Below are 13,106 nucleotides of genomic sequence, written 5' to 3' on the forward strand. Positions count from 1 at the left end.
ATCATGATTGTGAGGCCTCCCCAGCCACGTGAAGCTGTGAGTTCTCCACTAAACCTCTTTTCTTTGTAAATTTCCCAGTCTCAGGTGTGTCTTTAACAACAGCATGAAAATGAACTAATACAGGAGGAGATTTTGTTTTTAATTATATTTCCCTAATAAGTGCAGAGAAGTTAAGTAACTTGTCAATGACACCTTGCTACTGAGTGGCAGAGTTTACACTGTGAACCCAGGTCTCTGGTTCCAGCTCTAAAGTCCATGTGCCTACCCACCTTGTAAATCTTACAGTTTTACCAGAAACAGTTTGGAGTATCACCTATTCTTTACCTGAAGTTTCCCCATACACCTATTAATGACCAGTGAGGCCTCCATACCTAATCTTTTAGATCAGGATTTGGAGCCATGTAATTTGTTGTGGTGGGGGTTAACTTGTGCATGTTTAGCAACATCCTTGGCCTTTACCCATGAGAAACCAGTAAGGTACCAAGATGTGACAATCAAACGTGTGTCCAAACATTGTCATACATTTTGAGGGAAAAGGGACAAAATCACCACAAGCTGAGAACCAGTCCTTTAGTGGACACACACACACACACACACACACACACACACCACTTGCTTGGCAGAGAGACAGGAAGAAAGAGAAGAGGACCTATATTTGGGAGAAAGGCTTTGACTTTCACACAGTGGATAAAAGCCAATGGCCTGGTAACTGAGGCTGCAACCTCCTAAATCTTGCTTTTTCAGAAACAAGAAGAAAAATGTTGGGTTAGCAGTGGCCTCATGACTCTTTCTTCTCATCCTTTCTTTCTGGTTGGATTGGAAAAGTTAAGTGTCTGAGAAGAGTTAATCACAATAAAAATCATTTCTCTTTAACAAAGATTTAGGCTACTTTAGCTTGTACTCTATTTCCCTTTATTCTTTAGTGAAATTTGAGGTTTTGTTAAATCCTCTAAAGGATCATTGGGGGAAAAAATAATGAGTTTGGTCAAAGACTCTAACTTCAGACTTTCTACAGCTGCAGACCACAGCAAGAAGGTGACTTCACTCTGGAAAATTCTCAACTGAAAGCCTGGGAACAATCAAATATAAGGTTTTTTTTTTTTTTTTTCCAAAAGATTATATGCTGCCCATATTCAAGCATTTGTATCTTTCTTAAACTAACCAAAACATACAGAATTATCTTGTGGAACTAGATGATTTATGAATTGAAAACAAACCTAATGTACTTTCACTCCCTTGTCTGAACATCCTGTACTTTAAATATGTCAGAACCGTACTGTTTTTGTTCTGGGCTCTTTCCTTCCAAGTTGTATAAAGGACTATTCCTTTCACACAGTCAGCAAATAATAAGCACATATCAAAGACGTACTATCTTGCTAACACTTTAGGAAAACAAAGAATGGTAAGATCCAGTCAGTCTCTCTTCTCTCAAGTTAGGTCACTGCTGTGAGAGATCAGCTTTATATTTGAAGTGAAAAAGCATTTGCAAAATTTTCTAATCTAGGAGCTCTTCTACTCAAAAACAGATTTGGTTTTCAAAGTTTATTCATCAATCCTTTTGTTTATAAGTAAAAGGAGACCAAAAGTGTTAAATGTTTTATTACTCCTCTGTGTATTCCTACCAGACAGAAGCAGGAATGATTTCTTTCATGCTTTAAAAGTTGAAATACATTTTCTCTTTACTTGGATATGTTGCAGTTGCATCAGGCATCTTCTTTCTGAAATAAAGCAACTTCAATTACAATAAAAACCTGCTGAGGAAAACCAGCTCTCATTGATGGTTTTTCCAATGTTCTATGAAGTCCCTTAGCAAGTACATTTTGATGTTATGTAAATCCCAACAGGCATTACATTTATGGAAACCTTAGTCACATTTTTCCGTGCTTGACTTTGGACTTTTAAACCTGCACTCTAGACTTCTCCTAAATTAACTGAAGGCTACCTGCGCTGACTGGGAGACCTGGCGGGCCCTATTTTATTTTTGCTATCACAAGCCAAACGCAAAACCTTGACACTGATCCCTCCAATACTTTCCACCACTACGTGGCTGCCAAGGTCAAAGGCTGCCTTCAAGGTCTCCAAGACGGGGATCATAGGAAGCTTGTAACCTTGGAAAAATCTCTGGTGAATTGATGCTGACGTCACTGAATAATATGAGGATAGGCTGACCTGACCTCTCTGCTTCTCAAAAGCCCAGTTCCTGGAGGGTGTTCTTTGGCCTTCAGGAATGTCCTGCTTTCCTTTCCCTTGTCAGAAGGCCAGTCTAGCAAGGGTCTGGATGGTTATCGTGATATGACCCTCCAGGAAGTCGCTGTAAAATCTTTCATTTATTGCCTGATCTGCTATATCTTAGTGGGAGAAATGGTCTGGACCTCACGCATGTACTCGAGAGTATGGCTGACACCCACAATTGCCACAATTGACCCAACTCTCTCTATATATATATATTTGATACACACACACACACACATATAAGATATATGATATATTTTTCCCCATTTCATCAGTTTTTATTCCTTCTATTATTGATTGTTGAGCAATGTATGAATGTATTACTTTTCACTGGTTGCATAATTCATTCTTTGTGCTTCAGAATATTTCCCACTGTCCAACAGTGTATCCAGTTTGTCCTGCAACCTTTGCCATTTTCTCATCATTTTCATTGTATTATTTGTACCTACATTTTTGTCACAATGACACACTTCTTCTAAAAGAATGATCCTAAAGCATCTTTGTAACCAAACCTCATCTTAGAGAAAAAACTTAGTGGCATAAACCGACTGTGCAAAACTATTGATACCATCATTTGATGCAAGCACAGTTGAAGTGCCTTTCTGGAATAATTTTCGTCTATTTAGATTTGAAAATTATTTAGTGGAAAGAGCTTCTTTGGTGTTTACTTGGAGGCAGTTAACCTATCATTCATCATTTATCTTCTCCTCAACTGTTAGGAGATAGTGCAGTGTAAGGGAAAGAAGAGTGGACTAGGAACCAAGGCCCCTGTGCAAAAACAACAAAAGTATCCCGAACCACTGCTTCCTCTAGCTGTACTTTTGCACAAATATCTGCACTAGTATTATTCAATACAATTTTCCATGATGATATAAATTCTCTATACCCCTACCGCCCAATACTGTGTGTCCAACATAATAAAGTGTCACTGGCCACAAGTGATTATTGAGCACTTAAAATGTGACTAGAGTGACTGAAGAACTAAATTTTTAACTTAGTTTAATTTTAATTAATTTAAATTTAAATAGCCATACAGGGCCAGCAGCTACTGTATTGGACAAGGCAGGTCATAAGGTTTAGATCTGTGTCCCTGACCAAATCTCATGTCAAACTGTAATCGCCAATGTTGGAGGTGAGGCCTCGTGGGAGGTGATTGCAACATGGGGATGGAACCTTCATAAATGGTTTAGCACCATCTCCTCAGTGTTATTCTTGTGATCATGTGTTATCATGAGATCTGGTTGTTTAAAAGTGTGTAGCAGCTGCCCTTCTCTCTCTTCTTTCTGCTCTGGCCGTGTGAGATGTCTTACTTCCCCTTTGCCTTCCACCATGATTGGAAGCTTCCTGAGGGCTCCCCAGAAGCAGAGGCTGCTATGCTTCCTGTACAACCTGCAGAACTGTGAAACAACTAAATCTCTTTTCCTTATAAGTTACCCAGTCTCAGTTATTTCTTTATAGCAATGCAAGAATAGACTAATATAATAGGCCTATGATTAATTCCTTGTAATTAAGTGACAAAGACTTTCAAACCACAAATTTTAAAAATATCTCCCCCCATATTAGTCCATTGTGAGTGAAACAACTGAAGTTTAGCACCTGGTTCACATTGCCAGAATGAAATTATTAGTCCTGTTGACTAATGCAGTGCTGCTAGAAAATCAGTGAGCAGTTCTCAATGGGCTGGTGAAGCATTGCTGTATCTAAGCAGGAAAAGGTATAGACTTCATGTCACATGTGCATGGTTTTTGTTAGAACTGCTTGCAATGGGCTATTCAAGTAGAAAGGATAACAGTGTACAAAGATATTGAATCCCAACTCTAAATTGCTCAGGCTTTCTAAGTCTCCATTCAAATCTCCCTGAATATTCACCAGTTCTAGAAAACAAAGGAAGTAAAAAATAAAAGCAAGGGGCAGGGTGAGAAGCAAAACATTAAGAGTCTAAGAAGTCAGCAGAAAAATATACTTTTGTAAATTGGACTGGTTACCAACAAAATCATCTGATTCAAAGTAGGTAAGGTTGGCACCGCATCAAGGTATGGGAGTTCCCTCCTTGCCCTGGTTTGACCCTTCCTTCCAGGATGGACCTCTGGGACTTGCCCTTTCCATCCAGTTGCTCCCCTAGAGCCTCTTGGGTTCGGTTTTGGTCCCTGCAGGTGAAAAGCCCTTTTTCTCTTGTTTCTAGACTGTTCACCTCTTGCTTCAAACTGTGGTGCACTGCTCTTCCAAGGTTCTACTTCACTTTCTTCCCAGGCTCTTGCACTGCTTGCGGCTCCTAAAAGTCTACCCGTACCCCTGTCCCATTAATCTTTATGCAGGGTGGTTTACTTGAAGCATGTTTAGTAACATGTAAAGACATGCAAGGATATTGAAACGTGGTTTTATTTCTCCCATGTTTGGAATGAAATAGCTGCTGAATAAATATTTTGTGAATGACTCATAACCTGGGAACATGGAAGTTGTAGAATGAATGATCAAGCCCCTCTCAACCAAAGAATTGATGTCACCATCGCCCACTTCACAAATGTGTCACAGCTACCAAAATGCTTTAAACATTTGTAACAAGAATAACATTTTTGAGACATTAGGTCAATATTTATTTGTTTCTGGTGATTTCTTTTCCCTAATTATCTTATATGTCACTACCTATTGAACTAATGGGCAGAATCCAGTGAGAATGAGAGCCATTACTGTTCTTTGTGTGAAAATGGATCTTAGAAAATTGCAGGTAGACAAAAGTCTGCAAGCAAACACCTCTGTTCTGCAGAGGCCATGCTTTACTTAGAAAAAAAAAGATTCAAAAAGACACTTTTGTGGTCTGAGGAGCTGAATGCTGGGGGCTGATCAAAGGGTAGGGATGGGCAGCACTGGCCACAGAAGGGTTCCCCCACCACAGCCCCATGGCAGCCTTCCTGGGCTGTGGAAAGGAGCCGAATTAGAGGGAGGAAGACAGGCCAGGGCCAGACCTCATAGGGCAGTCAGAGAGGTCGGGGGATAATCTGTGAGTACAGTGTAAGCCAGGAAAACAGCCAGTCTTTCACAGATTTCCAGTCATCTAGAACTGGAGAACCAGCCTGGGGCAGCTCCCACAGTCTCATGTGGTACAATATAGAAATAAGACAGCAGCAGGAGGATGGGGTGAGGGCAGGAGGGAGGATGTAGGTGCAAGTAGGGCCATCCGACTAGATGGGGTCAGAGTCCAGAGTCCAGGCCTATACGTACAGTGTAAGCAGGCCCCTGACATCAGCCAGGAACCCCAGTTTGGCACCTGAGGTGCATGGGGTTAATCATTCCTTTGTGAACAGCAGAGCTGAGAGAGCAGGCTCCTCAGTAGAAGCCACGACTCTGCAGAGGGCAACACAGGGTCAGAGGCCGTCCTCCCTCTGCCAGCCCACAATTCTCTCATCTAGGAATAGAAGGAGAGAGAGAGGAACTCTTGGGAGGGGAGAAACTGCCCTGGAAGAGGGTTTCAACTTTCAATGGACTGAATATTTACCCCCAACGAACTATTTTAGCCCGGAAAGAATGGAAATTGTCAAAAAAAAATGTCAAGAATGGAAATTGTCAAAACCCTGCTGTCAATGCAAACAGGGCTCAAGATGAGCTCAGTGAAGGAAAATAAAAATGCATTTCTTTATTTTTTATTTGTGCACATGTGATTCATATGTCTGAATTTTGACCCCACTGAAAATACATGAATTATTTTCCTATCAATATGTTAAGAGAAAAAATGCTTCCCACTTCAGAAATTAAAAGCAATGATTACCAGATTGTGTCTTAAATCTAGAAAAAGTCCCCATTCAATATATGGGCTCTTTATTATGGGCTCCCCATTCAATGCTAGGCTCTTACCATATACCATGCAATGTGCAGGCTCTGTAAGTTCAGATTAAACATGTAATGTTCATGTAGGACACTGAAAGCAAACAACCTTCACAGCCAGAGAAAACAAAAAGATCCTTAGAAAGATTATACCTGCAACCTGGCCAACATGCTAAACCCCGTCTCTACTAAAGATGCCAAAAAATTAGCTGGGTATGGTGGCATGCGCCTGTAACCCCAGCTACTCGGGAGGCTGAGGCAGGAGAATCTCTTGAACCCAGAAGGCAGAGGTTGCAGTGAGCTGAGATCGCACCATTGTGCTCCAGCCTGGGAGACAGGGTGAGACTCTGGGGGAAAAAAAAAAACAGATAGAAAGAAGGAAAGAGAGAAAGAAAGAGAGAGAGAGAGAAAGGGAGGGAGGAAGGAAGGAAGGAAGGAAGGAAGGAAGGAAGGAAGGAAGGAAGGAAGGAGGAAGGGAAGGAGAGAGAGAGATAAAGAAAGAAATAAGAAAGAAAAAAGAAGAAGAAAGAAGAAAGAAAGAAAGAAAAAAGAAGAAAGAAAGAAAGAAAGAAAGAAAGAAAGAAAAGAAAAGAAAGAACAAGAAAAGACAGAAACAGCAACGCACGAAAACCGCACGAGAAGGTCCGGAAGGAAGAAGGACGGCACTCCTGGCAGGAGAGGCCTCCCGCACGCCAACCCAAGAAGACACAGCACGCACGCCCGACCTAAGAACTCGCTCCAGAAAGAAGACCATACAGACAGAAGACCTCCTAACGCACTCAAACAAAGACACAAGAAAGAAAAGAAAGAAAGAAAGAAAGAAAGAAAATACCTTTATTAGTTATAATATTGAAAAACAAATGTCCTCATCCTGCTTCTAGCAAGACCCCAGAGCAAGCTGATGAAAGTGCTGATCGGTCACCTACATGTTGCAATTTGATATTTATAGTTAGCACCCCTATCTCGAACTCTTCCTCATAACCTATGTATGGCTGTTCAAATTACCATTTTAGTCCTTAAAGTCGAGCAGTATCTCTATATGCAAAATTATATTCCTAATATCATCATACATTACCATTAACAATAGCTTAAGGTTATTACATGAGTTATAGTTTACACTGAGATTCACAGAATTCTTTAACCTGGATGGCAGGTTGGACATTTTTTGCACCCATTTTACAGATGAGGAAATTGAGGCACCTTTGTTCAACAGTCTTTCTCAACAAAGATTAACCCAGATCTTTAGACTTGTGGACTTGCACCACCAGCCCATTCAAATATCTGCTTGGCTGCTGCCATTCCTAGGATAATTGATTTGGACTTTGCTACTTACCTATAGATTCTTTCTGATTTGAAAGTGTAGCATAGCTCTAGATCCACTGTTTGCCCAAAAACTTCCCTTATCCACTTTGCCCACACTAACCTCGCCTTTCTCTGAATGTCCACAACACATCCTATTGACATTGTTATTTTGTAATCCATCATGTTCTTCTTTGAAACAACTCTTACACTGTTACTTACCTTTCCAGATGCTTACATCTTGTTGCCCCCAACTAGATAGAGCTCCTCAAGAATCTTTTCCTGTCCATTTGCCCCACACTCCCTTGCAGAAGACTTGGCAGACAACAAGTCCTCATATATTTCTGGTTTTACTGATTAACTAAAACACTTCAATTTCTCTCCCTAAACCCCTGGGACAAGAGAAGAACTCCCCAAAGCAGACAACCACACTGACAAAGACAATGTTCTGCTTCACAATTTGGCATATGACTGTCCCTGCCAAGACCCCAGATATTAATTTGTTATTTAACTCAATCCAGTGAAGATTGCATAATTTCATCCTTCCAATCAAGAATGCTGTTCTTTATTTAATGACTGAAACCTACTTACTCAGCTTGCAAATATGGTAGTAATTACTTAATATACAGATTAATGCATTCCCAAGCTAGTGCCTTGCACAGAACTATCAAATATAATCGGGGTTTCTAACCTTGTGACAGCCCTACAAATTGCCTTCTTTATTTCCTTTCCTTAAAAAGTACGTTCGATCTACTCTGGACTTTCCCATCTGTCGTCAGGTGACTTCCTGCTCTGTTAGCTGACTATGAGTCACGTCGCTGCTGCACAGCACATTTAGTAAGACTGTCTCTGCGTGTGAGGCGACCAGGAGAGGAAAGGAGACACTTGAGCTATCAGACCTCTCTCCTGGTGGGATATTGTTTGTTTCCCCTACCCTTTGCATTTAAAACCTCTCAGTTATAAGCTTTGCTCCTCAGTTTATGCCTCTGTGATGATGCTTCAAAAGACAGCGAAACCAGTTTCCTACATTCCAAAATAAAAATGACATTTTACAAAGTCCATCACTTTAGGCAATGAATCATTTATCTGGGCAACCCCTTTCGTCAAGGGGCTTCTTCCTTTGGGCCACATTTCGGGGATGTCTTCTGTAAGGCAAATGGTTGTGACTGAGTGCGTAAGTATTCTGGAATCAAAATGATGCAAGGAGAGTTTAAAAGGAATTTCAAAATTACAGGAAAGGAGCTATGAGGGTAGAGAGGATGGGCTTAAAATACAAATAAGGAAACTTTGTGGATTGGGGAAGTCATTGGAGCAAAATAATGGGGAAGTTGGAGGCTCAAGAATAAACAACGTCTAGAAAGTTAGAGGAGTCTGGAGGTCAATGTTTGCCTTCTGCAAATATCTTGTATATTATTTTGCTACGTGGGGGCTTAAATTAATTCTCATTAAAAGAGGATAAAGGAACAGTAACACTAGCCTGTCTCATCTGATATTTCTGGGTTTTTGTTTTTATCATTATGATTATTATTATTATTTAGAGACAGGGTCTTGCTCTGTTGCCCAGGCTGGCATGCAGTGGCGCAATCATAGCTCACTGCAGCCTTGAACTTCTGGACTCAAGCGATCCTCCCACCTCAGCCTCCCAAAGTGCTGGGATAGTAGGCATGAGCCACCATGCCTAGCCTGTTTTTAATTATTATTTATTTTTTCTTTTTTGGGACAGTGTTTCACTATTTGGCCCAAGCAGGCTTAACACACTTCCACTTAATATGCTAATAAAGTAATCAGTATTTGGATAAAAAGGTGGCTAAACGTAGAAATAATAATCTAAACTCCATGTAATAATTTACAAATCATTTGGGGATTCTAAACAGGACACAGACATCTATTAACTGAATAATAAATAGCATGTATATAGCCAACTTCTCTATGCCAGTCTTTCTGGATTGGTGATATTATGGATTTGTGTTGGAGAAATAAACGTATCCATTAACATTTTAGGTCAGCACTTTTAAGCCCCAAATAAAAAAGGATATGTATTGATTAGGGTTGTATCTTTACAACATTCAATGAAGTTATTCTTGGCATACTGTTTTGGAGAAATTGGATCTGCACTCGTAGGTATGTTTACATGTCTTCTTTAAATAGAAGATTTCAGGTTTTTTTTTTTTTCTTCTTCTCCTAAGGCCTAGTGATATATGGGTGCTCTCCAAATGTTCATTTTATAACAGTTTAAAAATCTCAGTATTGTGGAGTGGGTACCTAGTACTATTGAATTAAATTGGAAAGCTCTGTATTTTTATTAAGAAAAAGCTTCACCAATTATTTAGAATGAATTGCTCCAAGATTCTCCATTGGCTTTCATTTAGGAAGCCAATGTCATAGGGTTTGGACATCGTAGTTGTTTCTGGATTACGATGGAAACATGATGGTCATTCTCTAAGACTGAACCTATTATTCCTAGAAAGGAGGGGAGTAACAACATCATCAACTAAAATCAATGTGGAATCATAAGGAAAAATCTCGTGAATCTTTCAAATAAAATGAAATCATCTTTCAAGGTAACATATTCCATAGACAATTTTTCTGCCTACTTCAATATGACCTTAGAGGGCTAGCTCCAGTGACTAAACCCCCAACCAAGCAAAGCTAAAATTCTGTCTTGACTCAAAAGCAGAATTCTACTACCTGAGTCACCTACAAAACTTCAACAGCACCCTGGATTTTCCTGAAAGCATCCCCAGCCAAGGATTGGGCAGGTTTAGGCATGTTCTCTTATGAAACCAGCTGATGACACAGTTACAGGGACTATGGCTCAAAGGTTATGGGTTGGGTTAGCACCAACCCTGGTATACTGCCCTCCATTAAGTACTGAGAACACTCAACTCTAAATATCAAGACACTGTTTGAGATGAAATATCTATGTGGACTGCTCTTGGCAAACATCACTTTTAGATCTATCCTTTCACAAAATGAAGTGTATTTCATGCACCTTGGCTTAATTTCATCCAATTCCCATGAATTACATGTCAATTTTCAGCTGCATTTGCTCATTTGCTTTTAATACTTCTTCTCTTTGTCTCTCTTCTAGGTAGAGAATCATTTCTAAAACCCAGTATAAAAATCAGCCTCAAGCAGCCAGCACCTAGAGGAGGCTGGAAATCTCAAAACTCGTTGGAGCAGGCCAGGTGTGGTGGCTCATGCCCATAATCCCAGCACTTTGGGAGGCCAAGATGGGCAGATCACGAGGTCAGAAGATCAAGACCATCCTGGCCAACATGGTGAAACCCCATCTCTACTAAAATACAAAAAAAAAAAAAAAAAAAAAAAAATTAGCAGGGCATGGTGGTACATGCCTGTAGTCCCAGCTAGTTGGGAGGCCAAGGCAGGGGAATCACTTGAACCTGGAGACGGAGGTTGCAGTCAGCCGAGATCATGCCACTGCACTCCAGTCTGGTGACAGAGCAAGACTCCGTCAAAACAAACAAATAAAAAACAAACAGACAAACAAACAGAAACCCACATTAGAGCAAGAAGGGACTTTGAAGATTAGCTGGTCTAAACTTAATTCAAACGAGTTAGGATGCCCATGTTAACACTTCCAAGCAGAAGTGCAATCTAAATCCAGCTGCTGGAATTCTCAAGGCATATGACTTTGACCCAGTAAATACACATGGAGGAATGTAGTCTACAGATGTATGTACGAGGACACTCAATGTAGCAGTTTGTAGACAAAAAAATAATGGAAGCAGCTTACCTACCAATAAGAGAATGGCTTTCAATAAAAAGATGATCAAATAAAGTGCAATCTCTGAACGTGGAGACACTGCAGACATGAGAAGGAGGTAAGGCTATCCCTGTATCAGCAAAAGGTGTTCATAATATAATCCCTTTAAAAGAATTCTTATGCATGCATGGGTAGGGGCTGGAGGTATGTATACAGGAATGTACATACACAGTGGGAAAGAATGCCTGCTGGCCTGTTTTTGGTTTTGTTTTTGTTTTGACACGGAGTCTCGCTCTGTCACCCAGGCTGGAGTGCAATGGCACAGTCTCGATTCACTGCAACCTCCACCTCCGGGGTTCAAGGAATTCTCGTGCCTTGGCTCCCTCCCCCCACCCGCCCCGCCCCAAGTAGCTGGGACCACAGGCGTGTGCCACCACACTGGGCTAATTTTTGTATTTTTAGGGGTTTCACCATGTTGCCCAGGCTGGTCTTGAACTCCTGACCTCAGGTGATCCACTCACCTTGGCCTCCCAAAGTGCTGAGATTATAGGCGTGAGCCACCACGCCCAGCTGCAGGCCTGTTTTAATAGTGACTACCTGTAAGGAATCGGACTAGAAGAGCAGTGGGAGAAAGAGAAGGTTGTTTACATTTTGTTTTATAAACTTCTGTTATTCATTTTTAAAACGAAACAAATTAAGGGATAAGAAAGACGCAGGTGTGACTTCCTGACTCTCAGGTTGATGCCCTCTGCATTAAAAGTATTGGTATGGGCTGAGCTCTTGGAAGACCCGGGTCTTTGGGTCGCAGGCATCATGGACCGATCTAAAGAAAACTGCATTTCAGGGCCTGTTAAGCCTGCAGCTCCAGTTGGAGGTCCAAAACGTGTTCTCGTGACTCAGCAATTTCCTTGTCAGAATCCATTACCTGCAAATAGTGGCCAGGCTCAGCGGGTCCTGTGTCCTTCAAATTCTTCCCAGCGTGTTCCTTTGCAAGCACAAAAGCTTGTTTCCAATCACAAACTGGTTCAGAATCAGAAGCAGAAGCAATTGCAGGCAACCAGTGTACCTCATCCTGTCTCCAGGCCACTGAGTCATACCCCAAAGAGCAAGCAGCCCCTGCCGTCGGCACCTGAAAATACTCCTGAGGAGGAACTGGCATCAAAACAGAAAAGTGAAGAATCAAAAAAGAGGCAGTGGGCTTTGGAAGACTTTGAAATTGGTCGCCCTCTGGGTAAAGGAAAGTTTGGTAATGTTTATTTGGCAAGAGAAAAACAAAGCAAGTTTATTCTGGCTCTTAAAGTGTTATTTAAAGCTCAGCTGGAGAAAGCCGGAGTGGAGCATCAGCTCAGAAGAGAAGTAGAAATACAGTCCCACCTTCGGCATCCTAATATTCTCAGACTGTATGGTTATTTCCATGATGCTACCAGAGTCTACCTAATTCTGGAATATGCACCACTTGGAACAGTCTATAGAGAACTTCAGAAACTTTCAAAGTTTGACGAGCAGAGAACTGCTACTTATATAACAGAATTGGCAAATGCCCTGTCTTACTGTCATTCGAAGAGAGTTATTCACAGAGACATTAAGCCGGAGAATTTACTTCTTGGATCAGCTGGAGAGCTTAAAATTGCAGATTTTGGGTGGTCCGTACATGCTCCATCTTCCAGGAGGACCACTCTCTGTGGCACCCTGGACTACCTGCCCCCCGAAATGATTGAAGGTCGGATGCATGATGAGAAGGTGGATCTCTGGAGCCTTGGAGTTCTTTGCTATGAGTTTTTAGTTGGGAAGCCTCCTTTTGAGGCAAACACATACCAAGAGACCTATAAAAGAATATCACGGGTTGAATTCACATTCCCTGATTTTGTAACAGAGGGAGCCAGGGACCTCATTTCAAGACTGTTGAAGCATAATCCCAGCCAGAGGCCAATGCTCAGAGAAGTACTTGAACACCCCTGGATCACAGCAAATTCATCAAAACCATCAAATTGCCAAAACAAAGAGTCAACTAGCAAACAGTCTTAGGAAT

At 41.2% G+C, this 13,106-nt stretch overlaps 1 pseudogene across 1 annotated transcript; it reads left to right on the plus strand.

The window, feature by feature from the left end:
- Positions 1-11,857: 11,857 nt before the first annotated feature.
- On the plus strand, positions 11,858-13,106 carry LOC104658675 (annotated as a pseudogene). Its single transcript, XR_004056887.1, has one exon. The product of XR_004056887.1 is annotated as an aurora kinase A pseudogene (transcript).

This window comes from Rhinopithecus roxellana, chromosome 4, assembly GCF_007565055.1.
Source record: "Rhinopithecus roxellana isolate Shanxi Qingling chromosome 4, ASM756505v1, whole genome shotgun sequence".
Classification (NCBI taxonomy): Eukaryota; Metazoa; Chordata; class Mammalia; order Primates; family Cercopithecidae; genus Rhinopithecus; species Rhinopithecus roxellana.